This window comes from Canis aureus, chromosome 2 (genome assembly GCF_053574225.1).
Source record: "Canis aureus isolate CA01 chromosome 2, VMU_Caureus_v.1.0, whole genome shotgun sequence".
Lineage (NCBI taxonomy): Eukaryota > Metazoa > Chordata > Mammalia > Carnivora > Canidae > Canis > Canis aureus.
Window position 1 is genome coordinate 36,290,188 of NC_135612.1, and position 22,205 is coordinate 36,312,392.

The following is a 22,205-nucleotide window of genomic DNA, read 5'->3' on the forward strand; positions in this document are numbered from 1 at the left end:
TATACAGCTATTGTAGATAATGCTGCTATAAACATTGGTGCATTTATCCCTCAAATCAGTATTTTTGTATCATTTGGGTAAATAGCTAGTATGGCAATTGCTAGATAATAATTTTAACTTTTTGAGGACCTCCATATGTCTCCAACAGTGCAAGAAGGTCCCATTTTCTCCACATCGTCACCAACACTTATTGTTTTCTGTATTGTTGATTTTAGTCATTCTGACTAGAGTGAGGTGATATCTTGTAGTTTTGACTTGTATTTCCCTAATGTTGAGTGATGTTGAGCATCTTTTCATATGTCTGTTAGCTATCTAGATGTCTTCTTGGGAAAAATGTCTATTGATGGTTTCTGCCCATTTCTTAACTGTATTATTTTTTGGGGTGGTGGTGGTGTTGAGTTTGATAACTTCTTTATATATTTTGGGTACTAACCCTTTATCAGATATGCCATTTGTAAATATCTTCTATTATGTACATTGCCTGTCAGTTTTGTTGAGTGTTTCCTTCATGACACAGAAGCTTTTTGTTTTGATGAAGTCCTAATAGTTCGCTTTTGCTTTTGTTTCCTTTGACTCAGTAAAAAGTTGCTATGGCCAATGTCAAAGAGGTTACTGCCTGTGCTCTCCTCTAGGATTTTGAAGGTTTCCTGTCCCACATTCAGGTCTTTACATCCACTTTGAATTTATTTTTGTGTATGGTGTAAGAAATTGGACCACTTTTGTTCTTTTGCATGTTTCCAGTTTTCTTAACACCATTTGTTGAAGAGACTGTCTTTTATGATTGAGTATTCTTTCCTGATTTGTCAAAGATTAGTTGATCATAGAGGTGTAAGTCCATTTCTGGGTTTTCTATTTTCTTCTACTGCTTTATGTGTCTGTTTTTGTGCCAGACCATACTGTCTTGACGACTACAGCTTTGTAACATAGCTTGAAGTAAAAAATTGTCATGCCTCCAGCTTTGGTTTTCTTTTTCAAGATTTCTTTGGTTATTTGGGTTTTCTTGTGGTTTCATTCAATTGTTAGAATTGCTTGTTCCACCTCTGTGAAAAACGGTGGTGGTGTTTTGAGTGAGATTGCATTAAAAGTGTAGATTGCTTTGGGTAGTATAGATTTTTTAACAATATTTGTTCTTCCAATCCATGAGCATGAAATGTCTTTTCATTTTTTTGTGTCATCTTCAATTCTTTCATCAGCATTTTATTGTTTTCAGAGTACAGATCTTTTATCCTGGGTAAATTTAATCCAATGTATCTTATGAGTTTTGGTGCAATTGTAAATAAGAGTGATTTCTTCATTTCTCTTTTTGCTGCTTTGTTCTTTATGTATAAAAATGCAATAGTTTTCTGCACCATGATTTTGAATCCTGTTACTTTACTGAATTCATTTATTAGCTCTAGTAGTTTTTGGTGGAATCTTTACCATTTTCTTTTTTTTAAAGATTTTATATATTTATTCCTGAGAGACACACAGAGAGAGGCAGAGACATAGACAGAGGGAGAAGCAGGCTCCTCACAGGGATCCTGATGTGGGACTCAATCCCAGGACTTCAGGATCATGCCCTGAGCCAAAGGCAGATGCTCAAGCACTGAGCCACCCAGGAGTCTCACTTTACCATTTTCTAATGAGAATATTATGTCATCTACAAAAAAGGTTTTACTTTTTCCTTACTATTTTGAATGCCTTTTATTTGCTTTTGTTGTCTAATTGCTGTGGATAGGACTTCCAGTATTATGATTAATAAAAATGATGAGATTGGACATCCTTGTATTGTTCTTAATCTTAGCGGGGGCACTCTCAGTTTTCCCCCATCAATGATGATGTCTGCTGAGGGTTTTTTGTATATGGCCTTTATTATGTTGAGGTATGTTTGCTGTAAACCTACTTTGTTGAGGGCTTTTTTTCATGAATGTATGTTATATTTTGTCAAATGCTTTTTCTGCATGATTAAGATGATCATATGGTTTTTATCCTTTCTCCTATAGAAGTGATCTATCATGGTGATTGATTTGAAAATATTGAACTACCCTTGAATCCCAGGAATAACTTCTACTTGATCATGTTGAATAGTTTTTTAAATGTATTTTTGGATACTATTTGCTAGCATTTTTTGTTGAGGAATTTTGTATCTATGTTCATCAGAGATATTGACTTGACTAGCTCTCTTTTCTTTGATGCCTTTATATTTTTGGTATCACTTGCCTCATAGAATGAATTTGGAAGTTTTATTTCTTCTATTGTTTAAAGAGATTTGACTAACATAGGTATTAACTGTTCTTTAAATGTTTTGTAGATCATACAGGTAATATAAAAAAAGGGATTATAGGAGAAAGTAGAGAAAATGAGTAGGAAAAAATAGAGAAGATGACAAAATATGAGAGACTGCTAACTCTGGGAAATGAACAAGGGGTAGTGGAAGGGGAGGTGAGCGAGGGGATAGGGTGACTGGGTAATGGGCACTGAGGGGAACACTTGACAGGATGAGCACTGGGTGTTATACTATATGTTAGCAAATTTAAGTCCGATAAAAATATATTTTAAAAATGTAAAAAAATAGAAAAATAAATGTTTTATAGAATTTGCCTGTGAAGCTATCTTGTCCTTGACTTTTGTTTTGTTTGATTACTTATTCAATCTCCTTGCTGGTAACCAATCTGTTCAAATTTTCTATATTTTCCTGCTTCAGTTTCGGTAAGTTATATGTTTCTATGAATTTATCCATTTCTTCCAGGTGTCTATTTTTTGGTATATTGTCATTAATAATATTTGTTTATAATTGTATTTATGTGGTGTTGGTTTTTATATCTCCTCTTTCATTGATGATTTTGTTTATTTTAAGTTCTATCTCTCTCTGTCTCTCATATGAGAGAGGCCAAATGAGAGAAGCTAGAGGTTATCATTTTTTTTCATATTTTCAAAGAACCAGATCCTAGTTTCATTGACCTGTTCTATTTTGTTTATAGTTTCCAGACCATTTGTTTCTACCCTAGTCTATAATTTCTTTCCTTCCACTGGTTTTTAGTTTTGTTTATTGTTCTTTTTCTACCTTCCTTAGATGTAAATTTGGGCTATTTATCTGAAATTTTTGTTGCTTCCTGAGGTAAGGTGTAGTGGCTACAAACTTCCCTCTTAGAACTGCTTTTGCTGCACTCCTAAAGTTTTGGACTGTTATGTTGTTGTTTTTAAAAATATTTTATTTATTTATTCATGAGAGACACAGAGAGAGAGGCAGAGACACAGGCAGCGGGAGAAGCAGGCTCCCTATGGGGAACCTCATGTGGGACTCAACCCCAGGACTCTGGGATCACTCCCTGAGCCAAAGGTAGACACTCCATCACTGAGCCACTCAGGGGTCCCTGGACTATTATGTTTTAATTTTTACTTGTTTCCATGTATTTTTTTTTGTTTTTTCTTTGATTTCTTGATTTATCCATTCATTATTTATTAGTATGCTATTTAACCTATGTATGTTTGTGGTCCTTCGAGTTTTTTTTTTTTTCTGGTTGGCTTCTAGTTTCATAATATTTTGTTCAGAAAAGATACATGATATAATTTTGATTTCATATTTGCCTAAGTTTGTTTTGTGGGCTAATTCGTGATCTATCCTGGAGACTGTTACATACGCACTTGAATTAGAATATGTATTCTGCTGTTTAGAATGGAATGCTCTGAAAATATCTACTAAATCCATCTGGCCCAGTGTGTCATTCAAAGCCATTGTCTTTTTACTTATTTTCTATTTAAATGACCTGTCCATTGATATAAAGAGACTGTTAAATTCCTGCTGATTATTTCCTTTGTGTTTGTTATAACTGTTTTATGTGTTTGGGTGCTCCCATGTTGGGTGCATAAATACTTATAATTGGTATATCTTTTTGTCCAATTGTCCCCTATATTATTATATAATAATTTCTTTGCCTTTTATTACAGACTTTATTTGAAAGTCTATTTTGTGTGATATAAGTTTGCTACTCTGGCTTTCTTTTGACATCTTAAAAATTAAATTTGTATGTTAATATTTGCATGTTAAATATTTGTATGTTACATATTTTCCCATGCCCTCATTTTCAATCTGCAGATGTAAAAAGAGTAGGCAGCATATTAGATGGGCTTTGTTTTTATACCCACTGTGACACACTCTGTCTTTTGATTGTAGTATTTAGTCAATTTACATTCAAAGTAATTATCGATATGCAGTTTTTGCCATATTGTTACTTGTTTTATGATTGCTTTTGCAGTTTTTCTCTTGCCGTTTCTTCTCTTTCTCTCTTTCATGGTTTGCTTTGTTTCTTTAGTGTTATACTTGGATTTCCTACTCTATTTTTTCCATATGCATTACTGTATTTAGACTTGTGGTTATCATTCTGTTTTATTTTTTATATTATATATTTATAAATATATTTAATTTTTTTATTGGAGTTCATTTGCCAACATACAGCATAACACCCAGTGCTCATCCCACCATTGCCACCCTCATTGCCCATCACCCAGTGACCCCAATTCCCCCTCCCACATCCTCTTCCACTACTCCTTGTTTATTTCCCAGAGTTAGGTGTCTCATGTTTTGTCACCCTCACTGATATTTTCACTCATTTTATCTCCTTTCCCTCTATTCCCTTTCACTAAATTTTATATTCTCCAAATGAATGAGACCATAAAATGTTTGTCCTTTTCCGATTTACTTATTTCACTCAGCATAATACCCTCCAGGTCCTACCACGTCGAAGAAAATGGTGGGTATTTGTCGTTTCTAATGGCTGAGTAATATTCCATTGTATACATAGACCACATCTTCTTTATCCATTCATCTTTCAATAGACACTGAGGCTCCTTCCACAGTTTGGCTATTGTGGACATTGCTGCTAGAAACATTGGGGTGCAGGTGTCCCAGCGTTTCACTGCATCTGTATTTTGGGCTAAATCCCCAGCAGTGTAATTGCTGGGTCAAAAACTAGCTCTATTTTTAACTCTTTGAGGAACCTCCACACAGTTTTCTAGAGTGGCTGTACCAGTTCACATCCCCACCAACAGTGCAAGAGGATTCCTCTTTCTCCACATCCTCGCCAACATTTGTTTCCTGTCTTGTTAATTTTCACCATTCTCACTGATGTGAGGTGGTATCTCATTGTGGTTTTGATTTGTATTTCCCTGATGGCAAGCGATGTAAAGCATTTCCTCATGTGCTTGTTGGCCATGTCTATGTCTTCCTACTGAGATTTCTATTCATGTCTTATGCCCATTTCATGATTGGATTGTTTGGTTCTTTGCTGTTGAGTTTAACAAGTTCTTTATAGATCTTGGACACTAGTCCTTTATCTGATAGGTCATTGGCAAATATCTTCTCCCATTCTGTAGATTGTCTTTAAGTTTTGTTGACTGTTTCTTTTGCTGTGCAGAAGCTTCTTAACTTGAGGAAGTCCCAATACTTCATTTTTGCTTTTGTTTCTCTTGCCTTCATGGATGTATCTTGCAAGAAGTTGCTGTAGCCAAGTTCAAAAAAGGGTGTTGCCTGTGTTCTTCTCTAGGATTTTGATGAAATCCTGTCTCACATTTCGATCTTTCATCTATTTTGAGTTTATCTTTGTGTATGGTGTAAGAGAATGGTTTCGTTTCATTCTTCTGCTTGTGGATGTCCAATCTTCCCAGCTTTTTTCCAGTGGATACTCTTTCCTGCTTTGTCGAATATTAGTTGACCATAAAGTTGAGGGTCCACATCTAGATTCTCTATTCTGTTCCATTGATCTATGTGTCTATTTTTGTGCCAGTACCACACAGTCTTGGTGACCACAGCTTTGTAGTACAACCTGAAATCTGGCATTGTGATGCCCCGAGCTATGGTCTTCTTTTTTAATATTCCCCTGGCCATTCAGGGTCTTTTCTGATTCCACACAAATCTTAAGATGATTTATTCCAACTCTCTGAAGAAAGTCCATGGTATTTTGGTAGAGATTGCATTAAATGTGTCAATTGCCATGGGTAACATTGACATTTTCACAATATTAATTCTTCCAATCCATGAGCATGGAGTATTTTTCCATCTCTTTGTGTCTTCCTCAATTTCTTTCAGAAGTGTTCTGTAGTTCTTAGGGTACAGATCCTTTACCTCTTTGGTTAGGTTTCTTCCTAGGTATCTTATGCTTTTGGGTGCTATAGTAAAGTGGATTGACTCCTTAATTTCTCTTTCTTCAGTCTCCTTGTTAGTGTATAGAAATGCCACTGACTTTTGGGCATTGATTTTGTATCCTGCCACACTGCTGAATTGCTGTATGAGTTCTAGCAATCTTGGGGTGGAGTCTTTTGGGTTTTCTAAGTACAGTATCATGTAATCTGGGAAGAGGGAGAGTTTGACTTCTTCTTTGCCAGTATGAATGTCTTTTATTTCTTTTTGTTGCCTGATTGCTGAGGCTAGGACTTCTAATACTATGTTGAATAGCAGTGGTGAGAGTGGACATCCCTGTCTTCATCCTGATCTTAGGGGATAGGCTTCCAGGGGAAGGGGATCTTACGGGATAGGTTTCCCCACTGAGAATGATATTTTCTGTGGCTTTTCGTAGATGGCTTTTAAGATGCTGAGAAATGTTCCCTCTATCCCTACACTCTGAAGAGTTTTCATCAGGAATGGATGCTGTATTTTGTCAAATGCTTTCTCTGCATCTATTGAGAGGATCGTAGGGTTCTTGTTTTTTCTCTTGCTGATATGATCAATCACATTGATTGCTTTACGAGTGTTGAACCAGCCTTGCATCTCGGGGATAAATCCCACTTGGTCATGGTGAATAATCTTCTTAATGTACTCTGGCATCCTATTGGCTAGTATCTTGTTGAGAATTTTTGTATCTGTGTTCAGCAGGGATATTTGTCTATAATTCTCCTTTTTTGGTGGGATCTTTGTCTGGTTTTGGAATTAAGGTGTTCTGGCCTCATAGAGTGAGTTTGGAAGTATTCTATCTCTTTCTATCTTTCCAACAGCTTTAGTAGAATAAGTATTGTTTCTTCTTTCAATGTTTGATTGAATTCCCCTGGGAACCCATCTGGCCCAGAACTTTTGTATCTTGGGAGGTTTTTGATGACTGCTTCAATTTCCTCCCTGGTTATCACCATGTTCAGGTTTTCTATTTCTTCCTGCCCCAGTTTTGGTAGTTTGTGGTTTTCCAGAAATGCACCCATTTCTTCTAGATTGCCTAACTTATTGGAGTAAAGCTGCTCATAATATGTTTTTACAATATTTTTATTTCCTTGTTGTTGGTGGTGATCTCTCCTTTCACATTCATGATTTTATTAATTTGAGTCTTTTCTCTCTTCTTTTTATTAAGGCTGGCTAATGGTTTATCTGTCTTATTAATTCTTTCAAAGAACCAACTCCTGGTTTTGTTAATCTGTTCCACAGTTCTTCTGGTCTCTATTTCATTGAGTTTTGCTCAAATCTTTATTAACTCTCTTCTTCTTCTGGGTGTAGGATCTATTTGCTGTTTTTTCTTCAGCTCCCTTAGGCACAAGGTTAGCTTTTGAATTTGGGTTCTTTCCAGTTTTTGGATGGATGCTTTTATTGCGATGTATTTCCCCCTCAGGAATGCATTTGCTGTATCCCAAAGATTTTGAATAGTTGTATCTTCATTCTCATTAGTTTCCATGAATCTTTTTAATTCTTCCCTAATTTCCTGGTTGACCCTTTCATCTTTTAGCAGGATGGTCCTTAACCTCCACGTGTTTGATATCCTTCCAAACTTCTTCTTTGATTTAGTTCTTATTTCAAAGCATTATGGTCTTATATGCAGGGGACAATCCCAATCTTTTGGCATCGGTTAAAACCTGATTTGTGACCCAGTATGTAGTCTATTCTGGAGAAAGTTCCATGTGCACTGGAGAAGAATGTGTATTCAGTTGCATTTGGATGTAAAGTTCTGTAAATATTTGTGTAATCCATCTGGTCCAGTGTATCATTCAAAGCTCTTGTTTCTTTGGAGATGTTGTCCTTAGAAGACCTGTCGATTGTAGAAAGCACTATATTCAAGTCACCAAGTATAAGTGTATTATTATCTAAGTATGTCTTAACTTTGTTTATTAATTTATGGATATACTTGGGGCATAAAGATTCATGATTGTTAAGTCCTCTTGTTGGAATGATCCTTTAAGTATGATATAGTGTCCCTCTTTATCTCTTACTACCATCTTCAGGATAAACTTTTTTATCTGAAATAAGATGGCTACCCTAGCTTTCTTTGAGGACCATTTGAATGGTAAATGGTTCTCCAACCTTTTATTTTCAGACTGTAAGTGTCCTTCGGTCTAAAATGAGTCTCTTGTAGACAGCAAATAGATGGGTCTTGCTTTTTATATCCAGTCTGAAACCCTGTGTCTTTTGATTGGGTCATTAAGCCCTTTCATGTTCAGAGTTACTCTTGAAAGATATGAATGTAGTGTCATCATGATACCTATTCAGTCCCTGTTTTTGTGGATTGTTCCATTGGACTTCCTCTATTATAGAATCCCCTTTGGTATTTCTTGCAGAGCCAGTTTGATGGTGACATATTCTTTCAGTTTCTGCCTATCTTGGAAGCTCTTTATCTCTCCTTCTATCCTGAATGAGAGCCTTGCTGGATAGAGTATTCTTGGCTGCATGTTCCTCTCATTTAGGACCCTGAATATATCCTGCCAGCCCTTTCTGGCCTGCGAGGTCTTTGTGGAGCAGTTTTCTGTTATTCTGATTCTTCTCCTCATAAAGGTTATGGATTTCTTTTCCCTTGCTGCTTTAGGGATCTTTTCTTTATCTTTGTAATTTGCAATTTTCACTATTAAATGTTGAGGTGTCAAGTGGTTTTTATCGATTTAAGGGGGGTATCTCTCTATCTCCTGGATCTGAATGCCTGTTTCCCTTCCCAAGTTAGAGAGGTTCTTAGCTATGATTTTTCAAATCCACTTTCTGGACCTCTGTTCCTTTTGGCGCCCTCGGGAACTCCAATTAAACAAAGATTTTTCCTTCTGAGGCTGTCATTTATTTCCCTTAACTTATCCTCATGATCTTTTAATTGTTTGTGTCTTGTTTCGTCAGCTTCCTTCCTTGCCATCAACTTGTCTTCTATGTCACTCACTTGTTCTTCCACCTCATTAACCCTCGTCGTTAGGACCTCCAGTTTGGATTGCATCTCATTTAATTGATTTTTAATTTCTGCCTGATTAGATCTAAATTCTGCAGTCATGAAGTCTCTTGAATCCTTTGTTTTTTCCTAGAGCCACCAGTATCTTTGTAATTGTGCTTCTGAATTGGCTTTGTGACATTGAATTGTAATACAAATTTTGTAACTCTGTGGGAGAGAGGACTGTTTCTGATTCTTTCTTTTGAGGTGAGTTTTTCCTTGTAGTCATTTTGCTCAGTGCAGAATGGCCAAAAACAAGTTGTACTGGAAAAAGGAGAAAAAGAGAAAAAAAGTAAAAAAAAAAAAAAAAACGGGGGGGGGGGGGGAAACAAACAAAACAAAAAACAAGGGGGAGTATCCTCTGATTCCATATACTGTAATTCCCTCGACTTCCCCTGAACTTTCCAGTACTTCTTGGTCAATAACTTGCTTTTCCCCTGTCCTTCTAGCTGGTCTTCTGGGTGTGGGGCCTGCTATGCTGATTATCAGGTGTGTGCACCTGGGGGAGCTGCCCAGCCCCCTGTCAAGTGCACGGCTCAGTGGGAGCTGTTTATCCTGTGAGGCCCCTGCTCGGTCCCAGGTACAGGGTGACACCAGGAAGAACAACAACAGTGGCAGTGCCGGGTTCTCCAACTCTGGAGGCAGTTTCCACAGTAACTACCCGCAGCTCCCAGTCTTCAGGGGCCTGGATGCTCCGGGGGCGGGGGAGCACCGATCTGCACAGCTCCGGGCCTCTGGCTGCAAGAGCATCCTTGCTGCCCTGTGTCCTCCTGACCTTTGCCTGTCTCAGGGGGAACACCGGATCTCCGTCTCTGTCCCCCAGCGCTCTGGGCTCTGGGGCCTGCACCGCTGGAATTGCGCTCTCGGGGCTGCGCAGCCCCCTCCGTGTGGAGAGGCCGCCTGAGCCACTGCCCAAGCTGCTCCCGGCCCGCTGGGCGCATGCTCTAGCCCTTTAGGGAGCTCGGCCTGCAGTGTGTGGTGTGCTCTCCCCCAGGGCGCAGTTCCTCTGTTAGTGCCCCTGGGATCCTAAGGGCATCCCTGCCCATCCTAGGATCCTGCCTGAGTTCCTGCCAGTGCCTTTCCATCGGAAGATTGGTAAAGGTCCTGCCTCTCCGGGTCTAGGCTTTCCTGTCCTGGGGGCACTTGCCACGGGGCCTTAGCCCGGCTCTTCGTGGAGGCCCCTCCCCTTTGGATGCTTTTTTATTTATTTTTTTTCTGTCTTCCTACCTTGATAGAAGCGTAAATTCTTCTCACTGTAGCATTCCAGCTGTTCTCTCTTTAAATCTCAGGCTGAATTCATAGGTTTTCAGGATGATTTGAAGGTTATCTAGGTAATTTGGTGGGGACAGGTGATTTGGGGACCCTACTCTTCCGCCATCTTGCCCCGCCTCTTCATTTTGTTTATATATAACATTTTCTGCATATACCAGAATTTTGTACTCATTTCTTCTTTCTTCACCACATTTCAGATATTTGGTATCATATTTGATATCCTTTTATTCTGTGCTTTTCTTAAGTGATTCTTACTGATATATTGGTAAGATATTACTAAGATACATATTGCTTTTGTACTTTCTTACTCTTTCTTATGTTTTTTGTTTTGTTTTGTTTTGTTTTGTTTTCCTCTCACAGTGTCCTTTAACACTTTTTTTGTAGGGCTGGTTTAATGGTCATGAATTCTTTTAGTTTTCGCTTGGTGAGAAACTCTTTATCTTTGTTTCTATTCTGAATGATATCCTTGCTGGATAAAGTATTCTTGAGTACAGATTTTTCCCTTTCAGCACTTTGATTACATAATGCTACTTTCTTCTGGCCTGCAAAGTTTCTGCTGAAAAATCAGCTGATAGCCTTATGGGGTTTCCTTTGTATGTAACTGTCTTCTTTTCTCTTTCAAACTTTAATATTCTTTCAGTATCACTATTTTTGCCATTGTAATTACCACGTGTCTTGCTGTGGACCTCCTTGGGCTGAATTATTGGAGGATTTCTATGCCTTCCAAATCTGGATCTCCATTGCCCTCCCCAGATTCAGGAATTTTTCAGCTTTTAATTCATCAAATATATTTTGTGCCCTCCTTTCTCTTCTTCTCCTTCTGGAAACTTTATTATGTGAATTTTATTATATTTGATGAGGTCAGTGAGTTCTCCAAGTTTATTCTTATTATGCGATATTTGGCTCTCACCTGTTCAGCTTATTTTTCATTATTCTCTCTTCCAGGTCACTGATAATTCCTCTGCTTCTTGTAGCCACTATTTATTCCATATATTGTATTTTTAATTTTACTTATTGAGTTTTCCATCTCTCACATGTTATTTTTATCTCTTTGTCAATGATCTCACTGCTGCCCTCCATCCTTTTCTGAAGTCAAGTGAATATCTTTATCATCATTATTTTAATTATGTATCAGGCATATTACTTATTTCTCTTTCACTTAGATATCTTGCTGTGATTTTGTTCCGTTCTTTCATTTGGCACATATTCCTCTGTCTCCTCATTTTGTGTAGCTCTCCATTTGTTTCTCTGTGTTACAAAATTCAGCTATGTTTTCTGTTCTTGCAAGTAGTGGCTTTGTGAAGAAGAGATCTTGTAGTGCCCTTTAGTGCAGTGTCTCTTCTCTTGTTTACCAGAAACCAAACTTCAGTTCAATTTCCTATGTGTGTTGCCTATGTTGCTTTTGTGTCTGAGTCACTTTTCCTTTCAGTTCAGACATCTAGTGCTGACTCCTTGCTTGCTGTGGGCTGTGCTTGCTCTCTGTGATATTAGTGAGACCCAGGCAGTCAAGCTTTGAGGGGGTGTGACAACAGAAGAGCTTGGCATCGCATTCTGAATAAGTGGCTAGGCAGGTTGTATGTGGCCATCATGAAATTTATGGTGAGCTAAGGGCTGGGGTCAGTAGGTTTGGGGTGGGTGAGTCCTCAGGACAACTTATGCATGGGGTGTACTGCTAGCAGTTTAGGTAGCAGTTGTCTGTGCAGTGCTATCTCCCACAGGTGTCTCTATTTATGTTGGGGATAGAGGAGGAAAATGGCACCTGCTAGCTCCTTTGTTTCCAGAGAAGTCTCCCAACACATTGTGAAATCAGTATAAAGAGATCTCTTTCCCTTTCTGCAAGCGATTGCTTCTACGTTGCCTTTCTTTGGGCTGTTGTCTCTTTTTAAGGGCAGGAAACAGCTATCACTGGCCCTCTCAGCTTGCTCAGTGCTGAGTCAGCTGACTTTTAAAGTTCCAGGCTCCAAGTCTTGCTGGTTATACAAACTCACAAAACTAACCCCTCTGGTTTTCAAGGTCAGATGTTATGAAGATTTGTTTTCCCCATGTGGGCTCCCTGGTGCTTAACCTGTCCATGATTATAGCTCCCTCCTTCCTGTGGGCAGCTTTAGACCACCATTTTTCCTTTCCCAACCTCTCTATTGTGTATTCCTCTCTACATTTAGTTATGGAGTTTCTTTACTTGTCTTAGGATCACTCTCCAGTTTATTTATTCATACATGAGTGATACCCAGTTGGAAGCATGGGACAAGGTGAGCTTTGGGTCCTACTCTGCCATCTTTACATGTCTGTTTGATAACTAAGATATTTTCTTACATTTATATTAAGAAGACAGTGAGTTTTTTCAGACTGTATGGTGATATCATAGTTAAGGATATGGCAATGTTGGACACACACAAAAATTGTAATAGACTAAACAATGTGGCAGAAATTGATTTTCAAAATTTACGACTTAGATTATTGGAGCAAAAAGTGATCCACACCAAAACAACATTTTATATAAACTCGCTTTCAGCAACTTTTTCTCTCTTCTATATCCTAAGCCATATTTTCCCACATTGAAACAATATTTCCACGAAGTGCTCATCTGCTGATTACATCCCTAGAACTAGCTTTATATTTTTACTCAATCTGTGCTTATGGTTCCTTCTTTAAATTTTTGTCTCCATTAATATCAAAAACTTAAATTTAGTGGCATTATTTATATTACACACATGCACACACATAAATGGCTAAACTCTGTAGATAAAGAAGTTATATATATGCTTTCCTGCCATATATATTTTTCCAATTTTCTCTTAGATCATCTTAAGCCAAACCAAGAGCATCATTACTTACAGTTCAATATCTCTACCATCATGCCAACTTTGTTTTAATATCTCTATGTGGTTATCATTTTTTAAAAGTAAGCAAGAAAGCAAGTAATGACCTCAACACATACTAACGCAGGCCTGGAGAAATGACCTTGGATTTATTTTAACCCAGTATATTTGGCAGAAAATAATTGTGAAGCATTGTGTGTAAAGAGACTTTAATCTGCTATCTCTACTTGGAATGCATGACCTGTAGGCTCACTCCAGAGGCATGGCTGATATGTAAGTCTGACTCAACATGACCCTGACTATATATATATATATATATATATATATATATATATATATACACACACACACACACACACACAAAGTACACTGGCAACCAGATTTTCTTGTTTCCCTGTACCAAGTTCTCATACACACACACACACACACACACACGCATGCACACCTAAGCCCTCACATGAATAAGTCATAAAATGTTTAAAGGGTGATTGATGTAAAACAAAACTTGTGTATTAGTAACTATTAGATATTTCAGTGAGATGATAATGTCCATTCTGTATATTCTATTCTACACATTTCTTTTTTTTAAGATTTTATTTATTTATTCATAGAGACACAGAGAGAGAGAGAGGCAGAGACACAAGCAGAGGGAGAAGCAGGCTCAATGCAGGGAACCCAATGTGGGACTCGATCCTGGGTCTCCAGGATCACATCCCAGGCCACAGGCGGCACTAAACTGCTGCGCCACCAGGGCTGCCCTCTACACATTTCTATAAAGCTAAGTAAACATTACACTAGATTCAAATTCTCTGTATCCTACATGATTAATTTACTACCTCACTCAGGTAACATAATTTATGCACTTATATTTATTTTCTTATTTTTTCACTCTCAAGTATGCATTGCCAGCACTAAAGATAAACAAATGAAAAGTAAAACCCATATACCAAACACAAATCTCAAACTTACCTGAAAAGAAATACGCACAATGCTTGAATCTTAAAATTTTTCACTATGGAAGCTTGTCCTGATTAATTATCCATGGGAACATTTTTAAAATCAGTGTTATAAATTTTGTTTTCTCGTTGTCATCCTTGCATGTATTGTCAGAATATAAATTATTATAATAAAAATGTTATAAAAACTGTGATTTATCCATATAATGGCTTTATCAGAGCATATGAATCTTAATATACAAGTTTTGCTTTGCAATTAATAATAGTGCTTAAGTGATTGTTAATGAAAATCTATCTTGGTATGACTGTCAGTGTAATATTATGGTTTACTGAAAATGTCAGTGTTTGGAAGAGAATGCTCAACCTATACTGAAGACATCAATCTTTAGATCTTTAGATCCCAAGTTAGCACATTACCAATATTAGACAATATTCCTAGGAAATGTACTTTTGGACTAATTTGATGGGATATTTAAAACTTTCTATTAATATATGATATGTTTGTAGAAAAATCCATGAACATACATTGTACAGCTCAATAAATTTGATCATCCAAATAAAACAACTAACGAAGACACAGATCAATACACAAATATTACAAGCATTCCAGGAACCACCAAAGTGTCTTACTTCCATGACTATCTCCCACATGTCTTTCCATAAGAAACTTATTTTCAGATCATAGACTAGTAAATATACAACAGATATAGGTAAGGCAATTTCAAAATAGAACTAACTGACATATATAAAACACTGAATCCACAATGATAAAATTACATAATAATGTAATTATAAGTGCAACTAGAATATTTATTAAATTATGCCATATTCTGGACCATTATAGATATACATAATTATTCAAAAGTAATAAGATCAATTCAGAGTTTGTATTTCCATCATATGGAATTAGGTTAGAAATCATTAATAAAGACCAAGAGAAAAAGCCAAACTTCTTGGAAATTAATCAGTGATCTTCTAACTACTCCATAATTCAAAAATAAATCCACACAGAATTTAGAAAATATACTTATATTAGTAATAGAAAAGATGTAAATGCTAAACTTGTAATCATGCAGCTAAAAAATGCTTACAGGGAAATTTAGAGTGAAAAACTATATATTAGAGTTGAGGAAGGCTTAAAAAATCAATAAATTATATTTTACAAGAAGCTAAATTAAAAGAGTCAAATAAAAATCCAGAAAGGTATAAGGAAAAATTAAAGAGGTTAAGAGCAGAAATCAGGAAAATAGAAAGTAGACTTAAAAAGGAAAAAGTAACAACAGAAAATAATAATTTGAAGCAATTAATACGATTGAAACCCTCCTATCAAGAATAATCAAGAATGAGAGGTAACACAAAATATTAATACCTAAAAGATATACAAAATAAGAATATATTACTAAAAAACTTATAGTAATGAATTTGATATTTCAAATAGAATGCTCATTTGACTAGTAAGAATCTTAAGCAAATGATGTAGTCCCAAAGATATCAACACTATATAAGTGCCTTTTTATAAAGAAAAAAAAGGAAGAAAAAACCTGAAATTTGGGGCATTTGAGGCAAAGAGGGTGGAGTTTTCATTAGGGAAGAATCTAATGTGTCAGTTATATTTTTCTTCTATATCTGAGTCCTGTGCTATTATGTAGCATCATCATATGGACAAGTTACTGCATAGATATTATGCATCAATATGCTATTACATTGCTTGGATTGAGACAGTAGCACCAACTTTATGAATGGGTGAATCTATTAATGGTAACAAATATACAAGTAGGGGCTTGTGAGAATATGCTTTTTAAATAAAAACAGGCCCTATTGTCCCTATTTATATGTCTGTTCAAAGGCTGTTCATGTTGAGGTTCTAGAGTTCACTTCAATATCTGGCAGAGCTAACTTCCTCTTTGATGTAAGACTATTTCTTAGTAGTTACTCAGTTCTTTAGAATCGTTCTATGGTTCTAGAGAATAAATGTAGATTTAAAAATTATAATAAATGAATACAAAAATAAGTATATTACTTGATGAGTTGTGACAGAACTTTTTCAAGAAAAAAAAGTTGCCTGCGCTTAAGGCAGTAACCACTAGGTCCCACGTAACATAAAATCTTCACCAAATCCTGCCAGGAAATATATAAACCACTTTTCTTAGGGATTTGTATTTCAAGTTTTAGTAAGAAATAATAACAATATGATATTTCCATATCTCTACATTCAATATCTCTAACATAATATCCTTTTTTAAAGGCCTAGAACAGTGTTGAAAATTGAACTATTTTGTGTTTCAAAAGAATTATTGCAACTTTTATCATATAAAAACTTAACAGTCTTAAAGAGATCTAACAGAATTTCACATACAACTTCCCATGTTGAAAAATGAGAAACAACCCATGTCAATCTTCAAAGATTAAAGTAGAAGCAGAAATATAAGGCAATATGACCACAAAAACCTTATGAATCGTAGAATCTCTGTTCTTAAATTTCAATAATTAAGCAGATGAAATATGATAATATTTTGGCATATTTGGATTTCACTATAATAATTTTTGATCCAGTATGAAACTGCTAAAAAATTCTCTAGTATTCTGTATCCTTCTATTAAAGCAGAAAATAATTAAAATGAAAGAACAAATTTTAAGGATACAATAATGTAGGTAACCTTGATTAAGTCTTCAATGAGGAAAAAGGCACATTATAAGAATATTCTTGAATAAGCTTCTGAAAAAAATGAACATAGAGACCTCAAGACCTGGCAAACACAATATGACATATGAGCTTCAAAGTATCTTTGTTTAGTCACTCACCTCTATTCTCTGAAGTCAAAGCTCTGATCTCAGTTCTTCTAACTCAGCAAAACATGACAGAAAGAAAAACAGAGTATCAGAAAATATTCAACAGTAAAATTAACAAAAAGCTAAAGTTGGTTTCATTGTCATTATTTAATATAGGCATACAATCTTTTCTTCTTTTGGCCAAAATGAGAATCTCAGTATCCATTACAGTTGCTTCCTTCCTTCTTAATTCAAAATTTTTATTCCCTCATTGGTTACTCAAGAACATATTTTCTCTATGTAAGTATCTATTGGCAACTTTTGTTCAAAGTAACCAAAACAAAGGAAGTCTTGGATCACTGATTGTGTCTAAAGGTGAAGAGGATCCATGGGTGGCTCAGCGGCTTAATGCCAGCCTTCAACCCAGGACATGATCCTGGAGTCCCAGGATCCAGTCCTGCGTCGGGCTTCCTGCATGGAGCTTGCTTATCCCTCTGCCTGTGTCTCTGCCTGTGTCTCTGCCTCTCTCTCTGTGTGTGTTTCTCATGAATAAATAAATAAATAAAAATATTTTAAAAAGGCGATAGTACTTATAAAACAAGACACAAGCCCTGTTCTGGGGAAAAAAAAAGAAAAAGCATGCTAACAGTGGTGTTATGTTGTCACTGAAGGGTTACTACAGACAGCCAGGTTCTGAGAGTCTTATTTGTCCTAGTAGAGGGCAACTCATCTGGACCTCAGATTGACATCTGGAATGAGTCCCTCAGCATCCTCAGACAATTGTGCTCATCATTGATCCAGACAAGCACCCTCCCAACAAATAAGCATTTCCATAGCCAGGCTTATGTTGTGCAGGTTTGAATAAAGAACAGTAAATGTGTGGTAGACACTTTGTTTAGTACCTAAATAATGAAACCCATATAGCTTTTAAAATGCTACTTTTGATTAGTCTAATAAAATTAGGTAAGATCTACAGGGGATATAAAGAAACCCTTTAGTCAACTAAAATTTTAAAGTGAAAATGAGGTACCAAAATAATATAAAATGTGATTATAGTGTAAATATTAGTAGAAGCATCTATGTTGCGAATATTTCAGATAAAGATAGAAAATCAGTATTTAGCACAGTTGAATTTCACTACACGATTATTTTCATCCAATGCGAACTTGTGAAAAAAAAAGAGGGAATAATCTCCTAAAGTTACTTGGGTTACTTTAAAAATATTTTTAAAAGGGTAGAAAACATGAGGATTCCTTGTTCCATGTAGGGATACTCACTGGGAAAAATATCTATCATAAAAATACTCTTCCTTAGGCCTCAGAAAGAATGAACTAACAGATTTGAAATATTGACATTACTAGTCATGAAACATATAATTTCAAAAGCACCAGGATAGCAACTCACCTTTCTTTCCTGAAAGTAACTTATTAACTTGAAAAAAACCAGACACCTCTTCTACCATTTGATCTGTAAAACATTACAAAAAAATAGGTCATATGAGACAATGCATGAAATTAAAATAATACATAATATTAGTTCTGCTTTAATTAATCATACAGACACCCCTTGCCACAAACACCACAGTTGCTAGATCCTTCGTCATTTCTGTCATATCATTTATTCATTTGTTTCCTCCTTGAGTTCTTTACTTTGCAAATGGCCAATAATTCTCTCTGCTGAGCTATTTAAATAAGTATATGGTAGTTATTTCTACGGAAATTCTAAAGCTGTATTCACTCAATAAAGACTGAAAATACCTTGTGATGTTAAAAATGCCCTGTGATGTGAAAAATGAAAAGAATATAGTAGGAGTATTGTGAGATTATTGAGGATTATTAGAAAGGGGTATATGAGAACTTTTATGAGGATTACTGATGACTTCATCAATTGAGCAGTACTAAAAGTGAGTTTTATTTGTCTTATTAGAAGGCCACTTAGCTGGACCTCAGCAACCCCAGGTACTTATGCTTATTCTTGATCCAGACAGGACCAGAACCAACCAATTATCATTCCTCATACCACACTAATGCTCTTAACAGTTTACTACTTGTCCTTATCTTACAGTAGAAAAAAGGACAGGTAGATATTGAACTTGACTTCAGTATATCTGGTTATAATGGCAGCTCCAGAAGCTTCCCAGAATCTTCATTAGAGTGACACAATAAGTGATATTGCAGTTGGAGAGTTTTTTTTAATAATAAATTTATTTTTTATTTATGTTCAATTTGCCAACATACAGAATAACACGCAGTGCTCACCCCGTCAAGTGCCACCCCTCAGTGCCCGCCACCCAGTCATCCCCAAACACTGCCCTCCTCCCCTTCCACCAGCCCTAGTTCATTTCCCAGAGTTAGGAGTCTTCCATGTTTTGTCTCCCTTTCTGATATTTCCTACCCATTTCTTTTCCCTTCCCCTTTATTCCCATTCACTATTATTTATATTCCCAAAATGCATGAGACCATATAATGTTTGTCCTTCTCTGATTGACTTACTTCACTCAGCATAATACCATCCAGTTCCAACCACGTCTAAGCAAATGGTGGATATTTGTCATTACAAATGGCTGAGTAATATTCCATTGTATACATAAACCACATCTTCTTTACCCATTCATCTTTCAATGGACACCGAGGCTCCTTCCACCGTTTGGCTATTGTGGACATTGCTGCCAGAAACATTGGGGTGCAGGTGTCCTGGCATTTCATTGCATCTGTATCTTTGGGGTAGATCCCCAACAGTGCAATTGTTGGGTCGTAGGGCAGATCTATTTTTAACTCTTTGAGGAACCTCCACACAGTTTTCCAGAGTGGCTGCATCAGTTCACATTCCCACCAACAGTGCAAGAGGGTTCCCTTTTCTCCACATCCTACCAACATTTGTGGTTTCCTGCCTTGTTAATTTTCCCCATTCTCACTGGTATGAGGTGGTATCTCATTGTGGTTTTGATTCGTATTTCCCTGATGGCAAGTGATGCAGAGCATTTTCTCATGTGCATGTTGGCCATGTCTATGTCTTCCTCTGTGAGATTTCTGTTCATGTCTTTTGCCCATTTCATGATTGGATTGTTTCTTTGCTGTTGAGTTTAATAAGTTCTTTATAGATCTTGGAAACTAGCCCTTTATCTGATACGTAATTTGCAAATATGTTCTCCCAAACTGTAGGTTGACTTTCAGTTTTGTTGACTGTATCCTTTGCGTTCAAAAGCTTCTTATCTTGATGAGGTCCCAATAGTTCATTTTTGCTTTTGTTTCTCTTGCCTTCATGGATGTATCTTGCAAGAAGTTACTGTGGCCAAGTTCAAAAAGGGTGTTGCCTATGTTCTCCTCTAGGATTTTGATGGAATCTTGTCTCACATTTAGATCTTTCATCCATTTTGAGTTTATCTTTGTGTATGGTGCAAGAGAGTGGTCCAGTTTCATTCTTCTGCATGTGGATGTCCAATTTTCCCAGCACCATATAAGAGACTGTCTTTCTTCCTGTGGATAGTCTCTCCTGCTTTGTCGAATATTACTGAAACATAAAGTTGAAGGTCCATTTCTGGATTCTCTATTCTGTTCCATTGGTCTATGTGTCTGTTTTTCTGCCAGTACCACACTGTCTTGATGACCACAGCTTGTAGTACAACCTGAAATCTGGCATTGTGATGCCCCCAGCTATGATTTTCTTTATTTAAATTCCCCTGGCTATTTGGGGTCTTTTCTGTTTCCACACAAATCTTAAAATAATTTGTTCTAATGCTGTGAAGAAAGTCCATGGTATTTTGATAGGGATTGCATTGAATGTGTAAATTGGCCTGGGTAACATTGACATTTTCACAATCTTAATTCTGCCAATCCATGAGCATGGAATATTTTTCCATCTCTTTGTGTCTTCCTCAATTTCTTTCAGAAGTGTTCTATAGTTTTTAGGGTATAGATCCTTTACCTCTTTGGATAGGCGTATTCCTAAGTATCTTATGCTTTTGGGTGCAATTGTAAATGGGATTGACTCCTTAATTTCTCTTTCTTCAGTCTCATTGTTAGTGTATAGAAATGCCACTGATTTCTGGGCATTGGTTTTGTATCCTGCCATGCTACCAAAATGCTGTATGAGTTCTAGCAATCTTGGGGTGGAAGCTTTTGGGTTTTCTATGTAGAGTATCATGTTATTGGCGAAGAGGGAGAGTTTGACTTCTTCTTTGCCAATTTGAATACCTTTTATTTCTTTTTGTTGTCTGATTGCTGAGACGATGACTTCCAGTACTATGTTGAATAGCAGTGGTGAGAGTGGACATCCCTGTCTGGTTCCTGATCTTCGGGGAAAGGCTCCCAGTGCTTCCCCATTGAGAATTATATTTGCTGTGGGCTTTTCGTAGATGGCTTTTAAGATGTCGAGGAATGTTCCCTCTATCCCTACACTCTGAAGAGTTTTGATCAGGAATGGATGCTATGTTTTTTCAAATGCTTGCTCTGCACCTATTGAGAGGATCATACGGTTCTTGGTTTTTCTCTTGCTGATATGATGAATCACATTGATTGTTTTACGAGTGTTGAACCAGCCTTGTGTCCTGGGAATAAATCTTACTTGGTCATGGTGAATAATTTTCTTAATGTATTGTTGGATCTTACTGGCTAGTATCTTCTTGAGAATTTTTGCATCCATGTTCATCAGGGATATTGGTCTATAATTCTCCTTTTTGGTGGGGTCTGTCTGGTTTTGGAATTAAGGTGATGCTGGCCTCATAGAATGAGTATGAAAGTACTCCATCTCTTTCTATTTTTCCGATCAGCTTTAGTAGAATAGGTATGGTTTCTTTAAACGTTTGATAGAATTCCCCAGGGAAGCCATCTGTCAGTGGACTTTTGTGTATTGGGAAGTTTTTCATGACTGCTTCAATTTCCTCCCTGGTTATTGGCCTGTTCAGGTTTTCTATTTCTTCCTGTTCCAGTTTTGGTAGTTTGTGGTTTTCAAGAAATGTGTCAATTTCTACTAGATTGCCTAATTTATTGGCATATAGCTGCTCATAATGTTTTTAAAATCGTTTGTATTTCCTTGGTGTTGGTAGTGATCTCTCCTTTCTCATTCATGATTTTATTAATTTGAGTCTTCTCTCTCTTCTTTTTAATAAGGCTGGCTAATGGTTTATCTATCTTATAAATTCTTTCAAAGAACCAACTTCTGGTTTTGTTGATCTGTTCCACAGTTCTTCTGGTCTCAATTTCTTTGAGTTCTGCTCGAATCTTTATTAACTCTATTCTTCTGCTGGATGTAGGATCTAT

At 36.6% G+C, this 22,205-nt stretch overlaps 1 long non-coding RNA gene and 1 other non-coding gene across 2 annotated transcripts; both read right to left on the bottom strand.

Moving 5' to 3' along the window:
- Window positions 1-15,425: 15,425 nt before the first annotated feature.
- LOC144290473 (uncharacterized) lies at window positions 15,426-18,416 on the bottom strand. The gene is made up of 3 exons (XR_013358109.1): window positions 18,352-18,416; window positions 16,981-17,018; window positions 15,426-16,894 (listed from the first exon to the last, which is right to left on the bottom strand). It is a non-coding gene; the product is annotated as an uncharacterized LOC144290473 (long non-coding RNA).
- LOC144304102 (small nucleolar RNA SNORD109A) lies at window positions 17,680-17,746 on the bottom strand. Its single transcript, XR_013371076.1, has one exon. It is a non-coding gene; the product is annotated as a small nucleolar RNA SNORD109A (small nucleolar RNA).
- Window positions 18,417-22,205: the final 3,789 nt, after the last annotated feature.